Source organism: Rhinatrema bivittatum, chromosome 5 (genome assembly GCF_901001135.1).
Source record: "Rhinatrema bivittatum chromosome 5, aRhiBiv1.1, whole genome shotgun sequence".
Taxonomy (NCBI): Eukaryota; Metazoa; Chordata; class Amphibia; order Gymnophiona; family Rhinatrematidae; genus Rhinatrema; species Rhinatrema bivittatum.
In genome coordinates, this window is record NC_042619.1 from 94156501 (window position 1) to 94176153 (window position 19653).

Genomic DNA, 19653 nt, shown 5'->3' on the forward strand with positions numbered 1-19653 from the left:
GTGGCCTCCGTGACAAACAGACTTGTGTGGTTGTAATTATCAAGTCTTGGTTAGTGGAAATAAAGTATGATCCCCTAAAAAGAAAAAAAAAAGCATAATAGGGGAAAAGGGGGAAGAGCAGTAGTCCATGAAATATGTGAGTTAGGAGGGGTGGATAGGGAGAAGTGGACTTGCTATAGATTGCCCTGGGTAAACTTAATAGGGCTTTCATTTACATGAAAGAATCATGAACAAAAAGATGATTGTAAGGGATGCCAGTCTATCAGATGTAGATGTAAACCGTTGCTGTTCCTGAATTTTCTGGGCTATGCCCGGAATGGCCTGTAGGGCGACAGCCTCTGCCGGGTCTATGCCTTGGCAATCTGTTATGCTGGTGGACCCTTGAATCAAGGAGCAGTTGACGCTACTTGGGAGGAGCCCCATAGGACCCTACTGTTGGAAGGCGAGGCTGATGGAAAACAGAGACCCTGCTGGAGCTTCACCACTACCAGCCCACATTCCCCTTAGGTTGAGCCCTCCGGTCTCTGGGCCGGCTGGACTTAAATGGGGCTTCTGCGGAGATGTATGTCCAGATGGAAGAAGAGACAGTGTGGCACAGGCAATGACCCTCGAGGTTGAGATCCAGACAAGGGTCGAAGCAGGCGGCGTAGCTTGTGGTCGGGGTCCAGGCATGGGTCGAGGCAGGCGGCATACAGCAACGGTCAGAATCCTGTCCAGTTCGAAGCCAAGCGCAGTCCGAGGGAAGAAGTAGGAATACAAGAACACAGGAACTCAGGCACAGCAATCCACTTCTCAAGAGCAAGGAGCTGGAAGCAGGGTCTAGCCTTATAGAGTCCCCATGTGGTGATGTCATCAGGGAGGGTCGCAGGCACTTTAAATGAAGAAGAAGGTGCGTGCGCCTAGGAGGACGCCAGATGCCAGGAGGAAGTCGACGGCGTTCTACCACGAAGGAGCAGGGTTCAGCGGTGGGACCCACGTAGAAGGATGGCAATGTGGGCAGCCCAGCTGCAAAGAACAGCTGAGAAGGATGTTGGTGGCCTGAGCCGTGTGGAGCGATGGCAGCGCTCAGGGCTGCGAAGAGGGAGAGTCGTGTTGGCAGCGGCTCCCTACTGCTGCCAGGGAGCCTGTGCCTGCTTCTGCTGCAATGGTGGGTGAGTAGAGACCAGCCATGGGACTCCGCTGCCAGCAAGCGTAACAATATTTATAGGGAACGTTCTACAGCAGTATATAGAGGAGTAACTTGTGATTTTCTCTCTCCTCCATTTATGGAGTGGGAAGTATTGAAAGTGCAAGTACAATTGAAAATAGAGTAGACAATGGGACATGATGTGGTATACCCTAGAATACTAAGAGAACTCAAGGAAAGTTTGCCTGCATGCCTTAAACCTTTATTCAGGTTATCTTTTGGAAGGATCCAGAGGCCTGGAATAGAGCAGGTGTAGTCCTCACACATAACTGGGAGCAAGGTGGCAGCAGGTAGCAGTAGTAGACATGTTAATATAATGTTGGTAATGGGCAAAGTTGTGGAAACACAGCTAATGAAAAGGATAATGCAATATCTTCAGACAGGATCATCCCAGGACCTCACAAATATAGCTTCGCAGCTACCAAAAAAAAGTAAAATTAAGGACCATGTCTGGTAGGAAAAAACCCACGGTGAGTGGGTTCAAGGACTGAATTTGTGGAAGGAGCATGTTCATTAGAAATGGACATACCTCTGCTATTACTGCCTGGTGCCAGATCGTGATCAGACCAACTGTTACAGTTGTGGATAGATGTCCTCTCTTTACAAAGATGAAGGGCCTGGAAAATGGAGGAACTGCATAAGTCTCTCAGAAACTGCAGTAGATCCTCATCCAAGCGTTCAGCCTCATCTGCCTCCCTGGGAACTGAATTGAACAAGAGCTTTTAAAAAATATCTTCCCCATTGGTGGAACAAGCCAAATCTTGGGATCAAGTAAGCAAAAATATGCACTGAAGAAGAAGGGGCACTACTCTGAGGAGCCATGAGAGCAGCAGACATGCAACGTCTGTATACATGTGTGAGAGAGAGCCTGTAAGCGCGTGTCTGTGTGGGAGTCAGCCTTTATGCATGTCTGTGCGGGAGACAGCCTGTATGCGTGTGGGAGAGAAAGGATCACATTTTTTATTCTTATTAGTTTTAATTGTTGGGTGCTTGATATGTATGTTTTGAAATATTGGTTAGTGTGAACTTTTAAACTTTCTATTTAATTATTGAATGATCTGTCAGTTTTGAAATATTTATTTTTTCTATTAGAATAGTGTTACTATTATGATTGTGCTATATTTCTTGATTTTATTATTTTATGAGGAATGATGGTGTTTGTTTTCCATTGTTGCACTGCATACAGAGTCTGATTCTTTGCAGTTTCCTGTCCATTTTTGTCTGCATGTTTCTGTTTATACTTTATGGCATCTTTATTCTGTATTTGGCGAGAGTCCATTTCTGTTCTGCATGTGTGACAGAAGTAAGATATTCTGGTGGCATGTAGTTTCTGTGTAGGGATCTATAACAACATGGCTTATTCTGATTTCCTAGTAGGAGATGTAATGATGTTCTAGGGCCTGGTGTAATATTTTCATAGATAAGGATGTTACTGTTTCAGTGCTAGGATTTAGTGCTGTTTTGGTATAGGTGGTTTATTGTAATTCAGTTTATTCATGGCTTTTTGAGGGCCAAACCCATATCGAAGGCACTTTACAATAGGCCTAATGCCATATGGCTTCCAAGTATCTTTTTTGCAGGGTTTTCTGGTTGCCGTGCATGTAAAAATATCAATATCATCGCATTTCTTCTTCAGAAGACTATGAATGTCCTTTTTCATGTAAAATCTATTATAACTGCACAGTTTTTAACGTGTGTGGTAAGGGCTGGGAGGGAGGGGAGCGCAAGGCTGTGAAATTCATCTAATGTGTCTAATACCCTTGCACCGACCTGGAGAGAGTCTGCAACACACAGATCTCCACCATTTACTGATCTCCCATTTTTCCAGGGGGCAAATGCATTTTTGTCTTGATCTATATGTGTGCCATAATGATTGGTGTATAGTTTCTGAAACAGGAGTCACTGATTCAGTTAAACCAGCTACTCACTGTGTAACTTTGAGCAAGTCATACATTATCATAGTGCCCAAACTTAGATTTTGGTGGTGTGTTTTATTTATTTATTTATTTATTTTTTTTTTAAATACAGGTCTTATAATTGGTCTGTTTCAAACAGCACTGCCATTATTGTATAATTATTTTGCCTGATTGGCATTAGCTCAGATTTTACTAAACTCTTCAATAGGGCAATATAATAAGATTGCAGGGAAAATCAGTGCTAAATTGTTAGCGCTGATTTTTTTTATAGTGACAATTTGTTTTAATCTGATGTAATAAGCAAATAAAGTACATAGTACACAATGGTTAAATTGTGTGTTAAGTTGGAATTCAAATTAAGGGGGTCATTTACTAAGCATTTTCCCCATAGGCACAGAATGGGAGAAAAGCCTTAGTAAATACACTCCAAAGTATGCTAAAATTATAATTCAATTTAACTTAACTTTCACCTCTAACCACCAAAGTGAAAATGAAGTAAAGTTTTAACCCACAGCTCTAACAAATAATTTTAAAATAAAATGAGGCTTTCTGTCCAATCCCCGTTGGGGGCCCCCACAATCAGGCAGATGATGGGTGGCTAATTCTTAAACTTCCATTCACTTCCCATAGAAGTAAATGAAAGTTAAAGCCTCAGTTTAACCTCTGAGGTGAAAATAAGTTTCAGTACTAAAATGGAAGTAAAAAAGTATGTTTTATTTTAGCTCATTTTACTGTATTGGAAGTATTCTCACAGGACAAGCAGGATGGTTGTCCTCACAAATGGGTGACATCGAGGATGGAGCCCACCACGGAAAACTTCTGTCAAAGTTTAGCAGAACTTTGACTGGCCCCTACTGGGCATGCCCAGCAAGGCACTGTCCCTGCAGCCAGCAGGGGTCTCCCTTCAGTCTTCTTTTTTCCGCGCAGCAGTAGCCACGCGGTGAAAGAGCTCTTACCACGTTCCTGACAGGAATTTGGAATTCTTTATTCTAAAGAAAATTTGCCCCTCAGGGGTCAATTTTTTCGTCCGCGGAACTCCGGTAAGTTTTTGCCGCAGTTTTATAGACTTTCGTCGACTTTGGCCCTTGAGGCCTACTTGCAGTCGACAGTCCCGCGACTAAATTTTTTGGCTGTCCGCCATGGCGTCTGGGTTTCGTCGATGTCCCGACTGTACTCGTACAATGTCAATCACAGACCCCCATAGAGTCTGTGTTTTGTGCCTAGGGAGTGAGCATGATGTTCTGACTTGCACCAAATGTGCCCTTATGACACCAAAAGGTCGTAAAGCCAGAATGGAGAAGATGGGGCTCCTCTTCCATGTTCACACCCCAACGCCATCGATTGCATCGACGTCATCGGAACCGGCACCGTCGAAATCTTCACACCATCGGCAGCCTTCCGGTGACCGTCCGCCTCCGACGTCTTCTCGGCCATCGACTCCTGTCCCTTCCCCTGATCATCGAGGAGATAGGAAGGAGAAACATCGCCATCGACGTCATAAGTCTCGGCCCGTCGAGGAATCGACGTCATCGACCTCCGTACCGGCCGAGCCACCGCCTAAAAAGCCTCGATCAGAAGCGGCACCGTCCACTCCTGTTTCGCAGGCATCGAGGAAACCCTCACCCCTTCGGGGTGTGGGAGCCGTGATCCCACCGGTGACGGTGGTCCCTCCGGCTCAGCCTCCGCCTCCATCTCCCGTCGAGCCGGGTCTTGTTACCCCTGGTCTCCGGGCAGAACTGGACCGGTTGGTCCAGGAGGCCATCGATAAGGCGATGCTACGGTTCCAACCTCCTCCGGCACCGGCACCGAGGGCGGAACCGACCACCGAGCCAATTGCTGCTGCATTGGCTCCGTTGTTACACCGGATGGAAGCACTCATGACAGCTCTTCCACCGGCAATACCTATACCTGTGCCACTGACACCGGTTAGACCGCTGTCACCGACAGGTTTTTCATCTGGTGGAGAAACACCGTATCCTATTCCCCCTTCGGGAAAAGTTCCATCGGTGACCAGTCGTCCCTCGCCACCGATCTACTCATCAGGGGCGATACGCACTTCAGCTCCACCGAGATTTCCGATGCCGACATCGATTTCCTCGAGACCGGCACCGGTTCCATCGGTGCCCCCATCGGCACCGACATCGGCACCGATTCCATCGAGGATATTCTCGATGCCTCCGGTGGCTTCTCCCGATATTTTGGATCCCCTACCTGGGCCCTCCGGAGTTCCACACCCTAGAGCGCCTTCAGGTCATCATCCAGATCCCTATGATACTTGGGGTGATGATACCTCTACTGACACTGATGATTTACCTTCACCTCCCTCTCCTGCAGGGAGCAGAAAGCGTTCTCCTCCTGAGGACCTCTCTTTCATTAATTTTGTGAAGGAAATGTCAGAATTGGTTCCTTTTCAACTTCAATCTGAACAAGATGATAGGCACCAAATGATGGAATTACTCCAATTTTTGGATGCCCCAAAAGTCATCACCTCTATTCCCATTCATCAGGTTTTTCAAGACCTTCTTAAAAAGAATTGGGAATCTCCTGGCTCGGTGTCCCCAGTAAATAAAAAAGCTGATTCTACTTACCTGGTACAATCAGCCCCAGGTTTTCAAAAACCTCAATTAGATCATCATTCGGTGGTCGTCGAGTCAGCTCAGAAAAAAGCTAAACGACTAAAGCCTCATTCCTCCATACCTCCTACTAAGGACAATAAATTCCTTGATAGCGTAGGTAGGAAGGTTTACCATGGAGCTATGCTGATTTCCAGGATAGCTTCTTATCAACTTTATATGACTCAATATAATAGAGTCATTTTAAAGCAAATGCAGGAATTGCTGATGCCTTGCCAGAACAGTTCCAACCCCAGATTCAATCCCTTTTAAATAAAAGTTTTGAAGCTGGAAAGCATGAAGTTCGAACCGCATATGACATCTTCGATGCTTCTACTCGAATTTCTGCTACAGCTATTTCTGCTAGACGTTGGGCCTGGCTGAAATCTTCTGACCTTCGCCCAGAAGTTCAAGATCGGCTTTCAGATTTACCTTGCTTAGGGGATAATCTATTTGGTGAGCAAATACAGCAACTTGTTGCTGAATTGAAGGATCATCATGAGACTTTAAAGCAACTCTCATCTATCCCTCCTGATTTGCCTTCCAAACAACCGTCTAGGAAGGACTCTAAAAAGTCTTTCTTTAGGCCAAGGAGATATTATCCCCCATCTACCAAGCCTCGGCCTACCAAGTCATATCATAAGACTCAGCCTCGCCAGGCTCGTAAACAAAAGCCTGCAGCAGCTCCACCTCCTGGCCCTGCTGCAGGTTTTTGACTTTCCCTTAGAGAGCATGTACCAGACCCCTCTTCCAGACATCCCTGTGGGAGGTCGGCTATGCCACTTTCTAGCACAGTGGCATACGGTCACCACAGATCAGTGGGTGACGGCAATCATCGAACAGGGTTATCATCTCAACTTTCTAACTTTCCCTCCAGACTCCCCGCCCCTGCAGGCGTACAGTCTTACCGATCATTCTCTTCTTTTAGAGCAGGAAGCATCACTTCTCCTACAATCCAATGCTATAGAACCCGTTCCTCCCTTGCAACGAGGCCTAGGGTTCTATTCCAGGTACTTCCTGATCCCGAAGAAGTCAGGGGGACTTCGTCCCATCCTAGACCTCAGGGTCCTCAACAAATACCTTCACAAAGAGAAGTTCAAGATGGTAACCCTGGGCTCGCTTCTCCCTCTGCTACAAAGGGGGGACTGGTTATGCTCTCTAGACCTAAAAGACGCATATACCCACATTGCGATAGCACCATCTCATCGCAAATACCTGCGTTTTCTAGTAGGCCGCAATCACTACCAATATCGGGTGTTACCTTTCGGCCTAGCATCCGCACCACGAGTGTTCACCAAGTGCCTCGTAGTGGTTGCAGCATTTCTAAGGAAAGAAGGAGTCCACGTCTACCCCTACTTAGACGATTGGTTGATCAGGGCCCCAACCCAGCAACTAGCTCGGTCCTCCCTGACCCTCACAATTCGTACGTTGCTTTCTCTAGGATTTCTGGTAAATTACGAGAAATCCTACTTAGTCCCATCTCAAACCTTATCCTTCATTGGGGCAGACTTGGACACCTTACAGACAAAAGCCTTCCTTCCTCATCAGCGAGTCCAAGCCCTAGTGTCCCTAGCTCGCCAGCTGCAGTCCCAACAAACAGCTACAGCTCGCAACTTCCTTGTTCTTCTGGGTCACATGGCCTCCTCAGTTTATGTGATCCCCACGGCCCGTTTAGCCATGAGAATCACACAGTGGACCCTAAGGCTTCAGTGGATCCAAGCTCTTCAGCCTCTGTCCTCAATAATACGCGTCTCCAGCACACTTCGTCTGTCTCTTGCCTGGTGGATGAATCCTCTCAACCTCCTACAGGGTTTACCCTTCCTCCCTCCAGATCCTCAGGTCATCCTTACTACCGATGCTTCCAACATCGGTTGGGGAGCCCATGTGCACGAGTTGCAAACTCAAGGATTCTGGTCACGAGAGGAATCCAAACACCAGATAAATTTCCTGGAACTCCGAGCAATCCGCTATGCTCTCCGGACTTTCCAAGATTGCCTCTCTCACCATTCAATCTTGATCCAGACGGACAACCAGGTGGCCATGTGGTACATAAACAAGCAGGGAGGCACAGGCTCCTTCCTTCTGTGTCAGGAGTCAGTGCAAATTTGGTCAGAAGCCCTCTCCCACTCCATGTACCTCAGGGCCACCTACCTGCCGGGAGTAGACAATGTATTGGCAGACCAGCTGAGCCGTGTCTTCCAACCACACGAGTGGTCTCTCAATCCTTTGGTAGCGACCTCTCTATTTCGCAATTGGGGTTATCCCCACATAGACCTCTTTGCGTCCCCTCAGAACCACAAAGTGGACAACTACTGCTCTCTCATTCGGAGCCAGCACTCTCGGCCGAGGGATGCAATCTCTCTCCGGTGGACAACCGGCCTGCTTTATGCATTCCCTCCACTTCCTCTTCTCTCGAGGACTCTCGTGAAGCTACGCCAAGACGGAGGAACCATGATCCTGATAGCACCTTACTGGCCACGCCAAGTATGGTTTCCAATTCTCCAGGATCTCTCCATCCGCAGACACATTCCTCTGGGAAAGGACCCGCATCTGCTCACTCAAAACGACGGATGCCTCCTCCATCCCAACCTCCAGGCCTTGTCCCTGACGGCATGGATGTTGAAAGGTTAGTCCTTCAGCCATTTAACCTTTCCGAATCAGTTTCTCGTGTCTTGATAGCTTCACGAAAGCCTTCAACAAGACGTTCTTACTCATACAAATGGAAAAGGTACACATCATGGTGCACTTCTCAGTCCCTTGATCCCCTTTCCTGTCCAATCTCTAACTTTTTGGACTATTTATGGCATCTATCTGAATCAGGTCTAAAGACCTCCTCCATTAGAATGCATGTCAGTGCGGTAGCCGCCTTCCATAAGGGTTTCGGGGGTGTCTCTATCTCAGTCCAACCCCTGGTAACACGTTTTCTTAAAGGCTTGCTCCATTTGAAGCCACCTTTACGTCCTCCGGCCCCATCTTGGGACCTTAATCTGGTTCTTGGTCGTCTCATGAAACCTCCTTTCGAACCTCTACACTCTTGTGACTTGAAGTATCTCACATGGAAAGTGTTATTCCTTTTAGCTATCACTTCAGCTCGCAGGGTTAGTGAATTGCAGGCCCTAGTTACCTATCCGCCTTACACTAAGCTCCTGCAGGACCGGGCGGTACTACGCACTCACCCTAAATTTTTACCTAAGGTAGTATCGGAGTTTCACATCAATCAATCCATCATACTACCTATCTTTTTTCCCAGGCCCCACTCCAACTCCGGGGAACAGACTCTGCATACCCTAGACTGTAAACGGGCTCTATCTTTCTATCTAGACCGTACAGTTGCCCACAGGAAGAGCACTCAATTATTCGTCTCCTTCCATCCTAACAAGTTAGGGCAACCTGTGGGTAAGCAGGCTCTTTCCTCCTGGTTGGCGGATTGCATCTCCTTCTGCTATCAGCAAGCTGGCATTCCTTTCCAAGACCGTGTTAAAGCACACTCTGTGAGGGCCATGGCAACTTCAGTAGCACACCTTCGATCGGTGCCGCTTCCTGACATCTGCAAAGCTGCAACCTGGAGTTCTCTCCATACCTTTGCAGCCCACTATTGTTTGGACAAAGCTGGACGACAGGACTCCATCTTCGGCCAATCTGTCTTGCGTAACCTTTTTCCAACATGATGTACCAACACCCTTCCACCTCCCGGTGGGGTGCGGATGCCCTTTCCCAAATTCCACCCCAGTTGTTGTGCCTTTTGCACGCCGTTGGGTACATTTGGTGCATTTCTCGGACATCCTCAGCTCGGTACTCACCCATTTGTGAGGACAACCATCCTGCTTGTCCTGTGAGAAAGCAAATGTTGCTTACCTGATGTAACAGGTGTTCTCACAGGACAGCAGGATGTTAGTCCTCACGAAACCCGCCCGCCACCCCGCGGTGTTGGGTTCGTTTTATTTTTTACTTTTTAGGCACTGCCTGTAGCTTTGAAAATCAGACTGAAGGGAGACCCCTGCTGGCTGCAGGGACAGTGCCTTGCTGGGCATGCCCAGTAGGGGCCAGTCAAAGTTCTGCTAAACTTTGACAGAAGTTTTCCGTGGTGGGCTCCATCCTCGATGTCACCCATTTGTGAGGACTAACATCCTGCTGTCCTGTGAGAACACCTGTTACATCAGGTAAGCAACATTTGCTATTCCAGAGGCAGGTAATTAGCATACATTAGCATATAAAGTGCTCTAAAATAAACTCACTTTTTTGCTTCCTGCTTAGCACACATTTTGTGTGCATTAAAACCCTTATGATATGGGAAGTAATTGTAGCACACAAAATGTGTGCTAAATCTGACTTAAACAGTGTGTTAAACCTAGCACTGTTTATTAAATCAGCTTATAAATAATGTTTCTGATCTGTTGTAACAAATCTTTCATTGCAGGAGCATTTGCTTTTAACTGTTTCAACTTTCGCATTTTTTATGCCAGTTCAAGAAATGTGATTTGCTGACCCAGATCTCATTTGGTATGATTGAGTGGTAACCACCACCACCCCCCACCCCTTCTATCGTTACAGGTTTAGTTTGTTTCTGTGATACATTCAGTATGTATTCATAAACAGACCAGTTTTGGAGATGTGAACTTACATGAATTTTAAGGTCTGTGTTGTTCTGGATCCATGTTGGTTGCCACTGCCATTTTATTGTACACCTTTCTGGGTAGAGGAGGAGTAGGCTGCTGTATCTTACAAGTGCTTTTTCTGGAAGTCCTATAGATATTTTTCAGCTCAAGATGGCTATCAACCTGTTTTAGTAAGTTTATTAAGCAACGAAGAGGTCATGTGTAACCTGTCAAAAATGATAGTAGAAAAAGGCAGTTTTTGTGTTACCCTTATCTTGGTGTCTGGTTTTCTATGAAATAGTGACTAGATGAGTGTGTGATTGAGAGAGTGTGTATGTGAATGAGTGAGTGTCAGAGAATGAGTGAGCCCCAAACTGAATCACCAGATGTCACCCTGTTCCAAAGTCTCAGGAAATGGGTGTTTTCCTGCATGACTGGCCAAGAGACCAATACAGAAAGGCTAGCAAATCTATCTATATACATATTCTTCAAAGAAACTTTCCACATAAGCACTTATGTAATTGAGTTTAAATATTAAAAACCAGTTTTATTACACAATATAAGTATTTAAACAGATCAATAAATTAGAAAAATACAATACAAAAATAGAATCACAGCATGTACATGCAAGTGTTTTCTTCAAAAAATATATATACTCTTAAGTCATAAAAGATGCAAGGACTTAAAAAAAAAAGTCCTCAGATGGATCAATTTTTGTAACTCGCTTGAATGTATTAGGAAGTTACCACTTGCTATAAAGTGATGCAATCCTTTTTCCTTCACTGAGAGCAGTCAATTGCTGTTTCCCCAACCAGGCCCCTGTTTCGCCAAAACTGGCTTCTTCAGGGGGAATAACTGCTGCACAGCTTTCTAAGGAGCCAAGCATGTAAATCTCACCACAGTACGTAAATAGAAGTATTCATGATCAAGAGTAAAACTGCTCCCGTTAGTACTTTACTTCTCTTCATATCTTCATTTATTACATCACTTGGTAAACTCAGCTTTCCTTCTTCACAGTTAAACTGAGCAGGAACTAGAACTAGGCTGGCCATCTCACCTGTGACTGAAGACCAGAAGGAGAGAAGCCCGGGAGTGCTGCAGATGGAGCCCATGCCATCTGCAGCTGAAGACCAGCAGGAGGGAGGGGGCCGCAGGTGGAGCCCATCTCACCTGCAGCTGAAGACAGGAAAGATAAAAGCCCAGGAGTGCTGCGGATAGAGTCCATGCCACCCTGTGGCTGAAAACAGTACAGCCATTCAGTCTGCTCATCCTTTCAATTAATGTAGCATTATAATTCTCAGCATTTCCTTAGAAATCCCCTGTAAATTATTCCATGCTTTCTTGAACTCAGATACTGTTTTTGTCTTCACCACTTTCACTGGGAAGTTAATTCCACACATCCTCCACCCTCTCTGTAAATAAATGTTTCTTAAGATTACTGCTGAGTCTGTTACCCCTTTTCAACTTTGCTTCATGACCTCTTGTTCTAGAATCTCCTTTCCACTGAAAAAGGCTCTCCTCTGGTGCTTGAAAACCTTTTAGATATTTGAATGTCTCTATCATATCTCTCTTTTTTCGTCTTTCCTCTAGGATATACATGTTTAGATCTTTGTCTGTCCCCATATACTTTAGAATGAAGACCATTGACCATTTTAGTAGCCACCATTTAGACTGACACCATCCTGTTTATATCCTTTTGAAAGTGCGGTCTTAAGAATTGTACACAGTATTCCAAGCAGGGTCTCACCAGGGATCTATACAGGGGCAATATCACCTTTTCTGCTCGCCATTTCTCTCCCTATGAAGCCAAGCATCTTTCTGACTTTTATCTTCACTGTATCCCCATGTTTGTATACCTTAAGATCATTAGATATAATTACTTCCATATCCTGCTTTTCCTTTGTGCTTAGATGAATTTCACCTCCATTACTTTACCTTTCCCTTGGGATTTTGCTCCCTAAATACATCACTTTGTATTTTTTAGCATTAAATCTTAGCTGCCAGACCTTAGACCATTTATTGAGCTTTGCTAGATCCCTCCTCATGTTTCCATTCCTTTCTGGCTGTCCACCCTGTTACAGATTTTGGTATCATCGGCAAAATGGTAAACCTTTCCCGACAACCCTTCCATTATGTCTCTCACAAAAACGTTGAAAAGAACTGGATTCCTGAGGCACATCACTAGTAATAACCACTTTCTCAGAGAAAACTCCATTTACTAGTACCTTTTGTTGCCTCCCATTCAACCAGTTTCTAACCCAGTCACTCTAGGATCCATACCAAACGTGAACAAATAATTTATAAGTCTTCTGTGAGTCTTCTGAAATCCAAGTACAATACGTCTAGCGCTCTTCCTTGATCCAACTTTCTGGTTACCCAATCAAATAAATTATTCATTTGTCTGACAGGATTTACCTCTAGTAAATCCATGCTGCCTCAGATCCTGCAATCCATTGGATTCCAAAAATTGCACTGTCCTCTGTTTTAGCAGCAATTCATTAGTTTGCTCACTACAGAGGTTAGACTAGCTGGGTTGTAGTTCCCAGCCTCCTCCTTACTTTCACTTTATGAATAGGAATCACATCTGCCCTTTTCCAGTCCTGTTCAACTATTCCAAAGTCTAAAGAAGCAGGAAGGAGAGAGGCCCCCAAGGGCCGCAAGTGGAGCCCATCCTACCCGCAGCTGAAAACGAGCACTAGGGAGAGCTGTGGGTGGATCCTATTTCACCTGTAGCTGAAGACAGATAGGAGAGAGGCCTGGGAGGGCTGTAGCTGAAAACAAGTGGGAGGGAGGGCCGCGGGTGGAGCATGTGAGAGCATGTGAGAGAGTGAGAGAGCATGTGAGAGAGTGAGAGAGCAATGGATAGAGGCTCAGGAAGGAAGAGGCTACTATTGCATGGCATATACTTGGGAAGGGGAACGGTGTGTATGTGTGAGTAAAATAGCATGTATGTTTAATTGAAAGTATGTATGTGATTGAGAGCTGGTGTGTTTGTGATTCAAAAATGTGTGGATAGAGCATGTATGAGTTGGGGAATGAGATAGCAAAGCATGTATGATGTGGTCATATATGTATATGACTGTGAAATTCAGAGCATGTGTGTGATTAAGAGCATGGATATGTGTGTGATTGGGAGCATGTCTATGTTTGTGATTAAAAGAGCATGTGACTGGGTGAGAGAGGATGTATGCAACAACACTGCCACAGCTAATCCATGACAATCTCAGAGCTTCTAGAAATTAAAAGTTCAAGTATGAAGAAAGGGTAATTAGTTTTATTTTTATTAGTTTTAATTATTGTTTTGCTGTTTGTATCTGCTGTATTGAAATATTTTATTGGTTTTGGAAAATTTAAAGGTCTCAATTTCTGGATGTGATTCTATTCATCAGCTGTTTTGAAATACTTATTCTTTTTATTAGGATGGTTTTGTTATTATAATTGATTCATATTTCTTGATTTTGTTTGTTTTATAAGGAGTAATGATGTTTCTGTTTTTTCATTGTTGCATTGTATACACAGTCTGTCTTTTTGTGATTTCCAGTTCACTTTTTTGTCCTCACATTTCTATTTTTGTTTTATGGTCTCTCTATTCTGTGGTTGGTGAAGGTCTGTCTGTGTACTACATATGTGGCTGAGGTGAGGCATTTTGCTAGCGTGTTTCTGGATAGGGGTCTATAGCAGCTTGGCTTGTTGTGTTTTCCTAATAGGAGGTGTATTGGTGTTTTAGGGTCTGTTGCAATATTTGCAGTGTTGCCTTTTCATAGGTAAGATTATTACTGTTTTAGGTCTGGCATTTAGAGCTGTTTTAGTATGGGAGGTTTACTACTTTGTAATTGTAATTCCATTTACGCTTGGCTTTCTGAGGGCCAAACCCACATCCAGTATGCATTGCCTCAGGCCTAATGCCATATGGGTTCCAATTTCTTCTTTGCAGGGTCTCTTTGTTGGCACTGCAGCAATGCATGTAAATATGTTATAAATAATATTTTAACCTCAAAACATTGTACTTTGACATTTTTCATGTAAAATCTGTTATAAATGCAAATGTTTTTACAAATTGTGTGTGTGTGTGTGGTGGGTGCAAGCTCTACACCTGGAGAGAGGAGGGGGCACCAAGCTATATGGTTCGCTTAGAGCACCTAACACACTTGCACTGACCCTGGATGTACCTTTCAGCAATTAGCTTGTGTGCTTTTGGGAGCTGTTGCAGCATGTGCTGCACAGACAAGCTGATGCAATAAGACGTGCCTTAAAACAGACACTCTGAGCGCCTGTTTTCCTAACTCATGCACAGCCACCTCTCCTTGATGCCCAATGCTATATTTTAATGAGTTGCTGCATTAAAAACTTGCTAGAGAAGAATTATGCATCCCTAATGCTCAAATGCATCGGGCGCCCAGGAGAGGTGGCTGTGCACCCACATTTGCAACAGGCGCTCAATATGAGCATCTGTTTTATCCTACTTCAGGTTTATTTCTGGATGCCCAAAATACAAGCACAGTAGCAAGGGGCGAAATCAGCCTGGAGCATGTCTATTGTGTGTTTATATCATGCGTCCAGAATTTTTTTTTTCCATCAAGCCGTTAAATTATACTTTTATTCTTAAACACTGCAAGAATAATATTTTTTAAATTTCTCCTGAACCCTTGAGACTCACGGATTGATTTAATGCCAGCTCCAGGGCTGGAGTTAAATTTTCTGAGTTAAGTGCACGTTTGGTGCCCAGCGTTTTTCTGCATCAGGGATAATAGCTAATAGCGCATTCTACGTGGAATTTACGTGTGATAAACACTATCGGCTATGCAGTTGTTTGGATACGTGTTTTGGATGCGCTAATCACTTATTGCCTCGGGTGCTAGTCTAACATGTGCAAAATGCATGTCCAACCGTGTATAAACCTGTGCACTAGGCTGAGTGCACTTTATTGCATCGGCCCCAGAAAGTGCATGAGTGCGTCACAATATACCACGTGGGCCAGTTTTGAAAAAAAAATCCCCTGGACTGATATTTATTTATTTTTCTTAATTTACCTCCTTTCCATTCAATCAAAGTGGTTTACCATAAAAATATGCCTACAGTCCGCCCCTGAGGTACACCCTCTACCTATCCAAGGTTGTATTTAAATAAGATTCAGTGCACTTTAAAGCTATAAAAGCAAAACTTAAGAAACAAGCTGGCAACATGAGGGACAGGTTGCTTGAGTTTAATTAAAGTAACTGCTTTTGTCATTATTGTAACTAAGGCTAACAGCAGGGGAGCACTGAAAATTGTAAATATTCTAAAATTAAGTGATCAAGAAGAACCAGGGAGGTTGTTGCTTTAAGGGTAGTTTTATTTTTTAATACAAGCTTAAGAGATTTTTAAACAAATAACTTGGTTTAAGCACTGGTAACTGTCAAAATATTTTGTAAACATAGCAAAAACTGGCAGTTCTCCAGCAATACCTGTAACCACTGTGGGTTACATTGCAGTGAGTCTCAAGAGACTTGCTTGAGAAACTCTCAGCAGATGTTCATGAATATTTTGTACAAAGTGAACTTCTATATTTATAGAAAAAACAGTGAATAGTACATTTTTTTCCATGCTGATGTTTACTACTTTTCTATTCTAAACCCTTCAATCTATAGCAGCTTCTATTTTTCATATTTTTTTTCACTGTATTCAGTCAAAGTATATAGACACATGCTAAATGATTGTAAGATTTGTAATTTCTTTTGAGAATACAAGGTTGGCCTGGTTTGTATATATGCCAAAAATATGGCTGTATTAATGTAAAAAAAATGTAGTTAAGAGGAAACTTCGTGAAAACAAATGTATCCACGTTGGGTAAAATTTTCTTACAATTTACGAATTCTTTAAGGGCTTCCCTTAATAAGGAGGTTTTGCATTTTTTTTTGTGTGTGTGGAGGGAAGGGGAAAATCTATGGTGTTTTTGTGACTAAATTGGAAAAAAGAGTTTGAAGATGATGCAAAGATTTTGAGCTTTGGTTGATGAATCTTAGTTGGTATGAATAATCAAAGGTGATGCACAGAGGAGCTAGAAACAAAAAAATACTGTTATACATATTTAGTTCTGGGTGAAGGTCTTGACACCTAAGCAACAGCAGGAAAGACTAGATAGATATGAGTGTTTGTTTATTTATTTATAGTTTTTATATACCGATGTTCCTGTATAGTATACATATCACACCGGTTTACAAGGAAATAGAACTGACACCTCGATGGGCGGTTTACATTGAAACAAACAGATAACAAAAGGGGCATAAAGGAACTTAGAGGAGGCTATTTTGATTACTGGCAGCCGACGGCCCTTTGCCCTTACTATGTCACAGGAGCTACCGCCGCCATTGGTCGACCCCAGTGACATAGTGAGGGCAAAGGGCCGTCGGCGCCATTTTGACTATTGGCAGCCGACAGCCCAAGTCCAGGAGATTGCTCCCGGACTGCTCCTGGACCCCCGCTGGACCACCAGGGACTTTTGGCAGGTCTTGGGGGGGGGGGGGTGTTGTAGTAAATTAATGTTGGAGGTCTTGGGGGGCGTCAGGAGGGTGGGGGGTTTTATTAGATTTTTACTTTTTTATTAAAGATTTGTCTGCGAGCCAGATGCAGCCATCAAAAGAGCCACATCTGGCTCGCGAGCCATTGGTTCCCGACCCCTGCTTTAAGCTGTTATGCAGTTGCTCCTAGCAGATAATTAAGAAAGCCCCATTAGCTGCAGGTACTTTAATTAGTATATTCTATCACCCAAACATACAGCTTTTCTTAGCAGACTACCAGTTAGGTTCTGTTAACTACTGTCTTCTGCAGCAGTACTCTGGGACTAAACTTAGTTTTCTTAGTAAACCCCTCTTCAACAAATCCCTGTTAGTTTCAGATACTCTGGAGCAGTACTCTGGGGCTAAACACAGTTTTTCTTGCAGAAAAATCCCCTATCAATACTTTAATTAGCTTCAGCCAGACTGTAGCTGTGCTTGTGAACCAGACCACACTTCTTTTAGAGACAATTACTCAAAAATAAACCCAGGAGCAATATATTGCTTTCCCCTACTAGGTCCTAGTATCCTTTGAGGGAGCTTGGTTCTACTTTTGAAAAACCCCGCTGTTACACTTTCTCTCTCTCTCTCTGGTTCAAGGAGGAACCTTTACAGCTAAAACATTTCTCAAACAAGTCTCCTTGTATCCCTCTGTTTTAATGAAAGTTTAAATCCTTTCAGGGTCACAGTATAACTGGTTATCAAAAACACACAATTCCTACATTCATAAGCTTCTCAAGGCTGTACAGCTAAACTTAGTCTCCCTGTTCTTTTCCTTTCAGTATAGGTGTTTAACAGACTTGCATATTGATCACTTTTGCTTTTCCCTAAAGTCAATAGTTAAAGTAAGACAGTTTCTTCCTGGATAATCATAGCATTTAACTTAGCTGTAAGTAGTGGTGGTTTGTCCAGTCTGTCTTACACTCAGAATCCTCCTCCTCCATGGCTGGGCTTGAGAAAAGCTGTTGGGAACAGTTTCCTCTCCTGACTCCTCTGTCTCCCTTTAGTGCTACTACATAGATTATCCTGTGCAAATAAAATAACGCAACTTGGTTCAAAATAAAGGAAGCCATGTTATTTTAAGACATTTTCAGGAGTTGTAGTTAACTGATCTGGGGACATAGGGATGCTAACTCGCATCCCAATGTCCCTGGGTTGCTTCTTAAAGGATCATGTGGTCCAAAAAAGAAACGCTTTCCCCAATGAGGAACACCCCCCGGGGTCTTGGAAGATTCCTATTCTGCCCCCCTGCTGCCTGTACAGGTGGCTCAGCCTTATAAAACTGTATAAATATAGATTTAAAAGTCGCACGGTGACTCCCTAACACTCCTTCTCAAACCCCTTCCCTTTATTATATAAAGCCCCCCCCATACCCACCATACAACATAATCACTAGCAGTTCCCCCACCTACCTTAAATAGAAGTGGTACTTTGGTGGTCTAGGGACCCCTCTCCTGTCCCCGGACCCCCCCATTATCTAAAAGACAACATCCTGGTCATCCAGTGGTAGCCTGGAGTGCCCCTTAGAGTTTGGGCTGGTCAGTGCTATTTTCCAAAATACCAACCTCCTTTGCCCTGTCAAGTGATTGTGTAAAGGTTGGTCGGTGCCATTTTGAAGGCTACTCCACCTCTGCAGGCAGCAAGGTGGTCAGGGATCTTCCAAGATCCCCATGGGGAAGGGGGTTTTCAGGTCACTTGGCCCTTTGATACGATGGTGGTCCCAGGTGAAATGGGCCGCCATTATGTGTTTCTCCTTTTCACGGTATGATTTCTGTGCAAAAATTCTGATTATAGATCCTGGCACCAGAATTCTGGCTTCTGCCCATACATTAACACTTTACTACATTTTGGACCAGGAGTGAAATTTCCGGTGTTAAGAAAATCTGAGTTAATTAAATGCACCTCTCTGCATTAAAGGGTAATAGTTCATGCCTTCATTTGCATGGCATTTCCATGTGAGGGCACTAAACAGAATGCACAATTTTACAAACACAGTTTTTGTGGGCATTGGGAGTAACATTTGTGCACAAAAAATGTACGCACAACTGTGTGTAAAGCTGTGTACTGTGCTGAATATACCTTATTATATCGGGCCCTAAGTTAGGCCAGTAAAAATGTATTGCCTTATATTTTTTTATTTGTTAATTTTTATTTCCAATCTTCTCTCAGATCAAGAACTGATAACTAATTGCAGAATATTCTGCTTTTGGTGGGCTTATTCTTTTTTGATTTTTTTTAAACAGTATTTCCCCTTTTAAGGGCTGTTGATGGGTTTGTTTTTTTAAGGAAGGATTTAGTATTTGGGGCAGAAAGGACCAAGCAGAAGGTTAGACCAGTCAGTGAGCCCTGGATGTCCCCTTTAACCTAGCTGGGAGGTACAGTGGCAAGTGGAGGCAGTAGACTGAAGAAAGAAACTTACTGCTGTGATCCTGACTGGAATCCCTTTGGGAGAATAGTAGTAGAGCCAGACAGAGGTTGTGGGCTACTGGAAGGAGGCCCACTATGAAAATTTGGCTGTTAGGGTAAGGCAGGAAGCAGCTGCAAGTCAGCAAGCAGGAACAGCAAAAAAGGCAGAGCCGATCTGCACTCAGCCCCATTAAGCCCAGCTGCTGGTTCTTGGACTGCACCAGCTTTAGCATGGTGATTATTTGCCATGGCAGCCCAACTTCCACTAGCCCTGTACAATGCATCCTGGTCTGTCTTTGGAGGGAGAACCAATCCATGTGGCAGCGAGCATGTTATATCCTCAGCGGCAAAAGAGTATAGTGGTTCAGGGTCTGTCTTTGAGCAAAAAGAAAATGTGAGGAGTTA

At 44.0% G+C, this 19653-nt stretch overlaps 1 protein-coding gene across 1 annotated transcript in view; it reads left to right on the forward strand.

Annotated features, from left to right (window-relative positions):
• PAN3 (poly(A) specific ribonuclease subunit PAN3) overlaps positions 1–19653 on the forward strand; it is a 315850-nt gene that overhangs the window by 87738 nt on the left and 208459 nt on the right. The window lies entirely within an intron of this gene.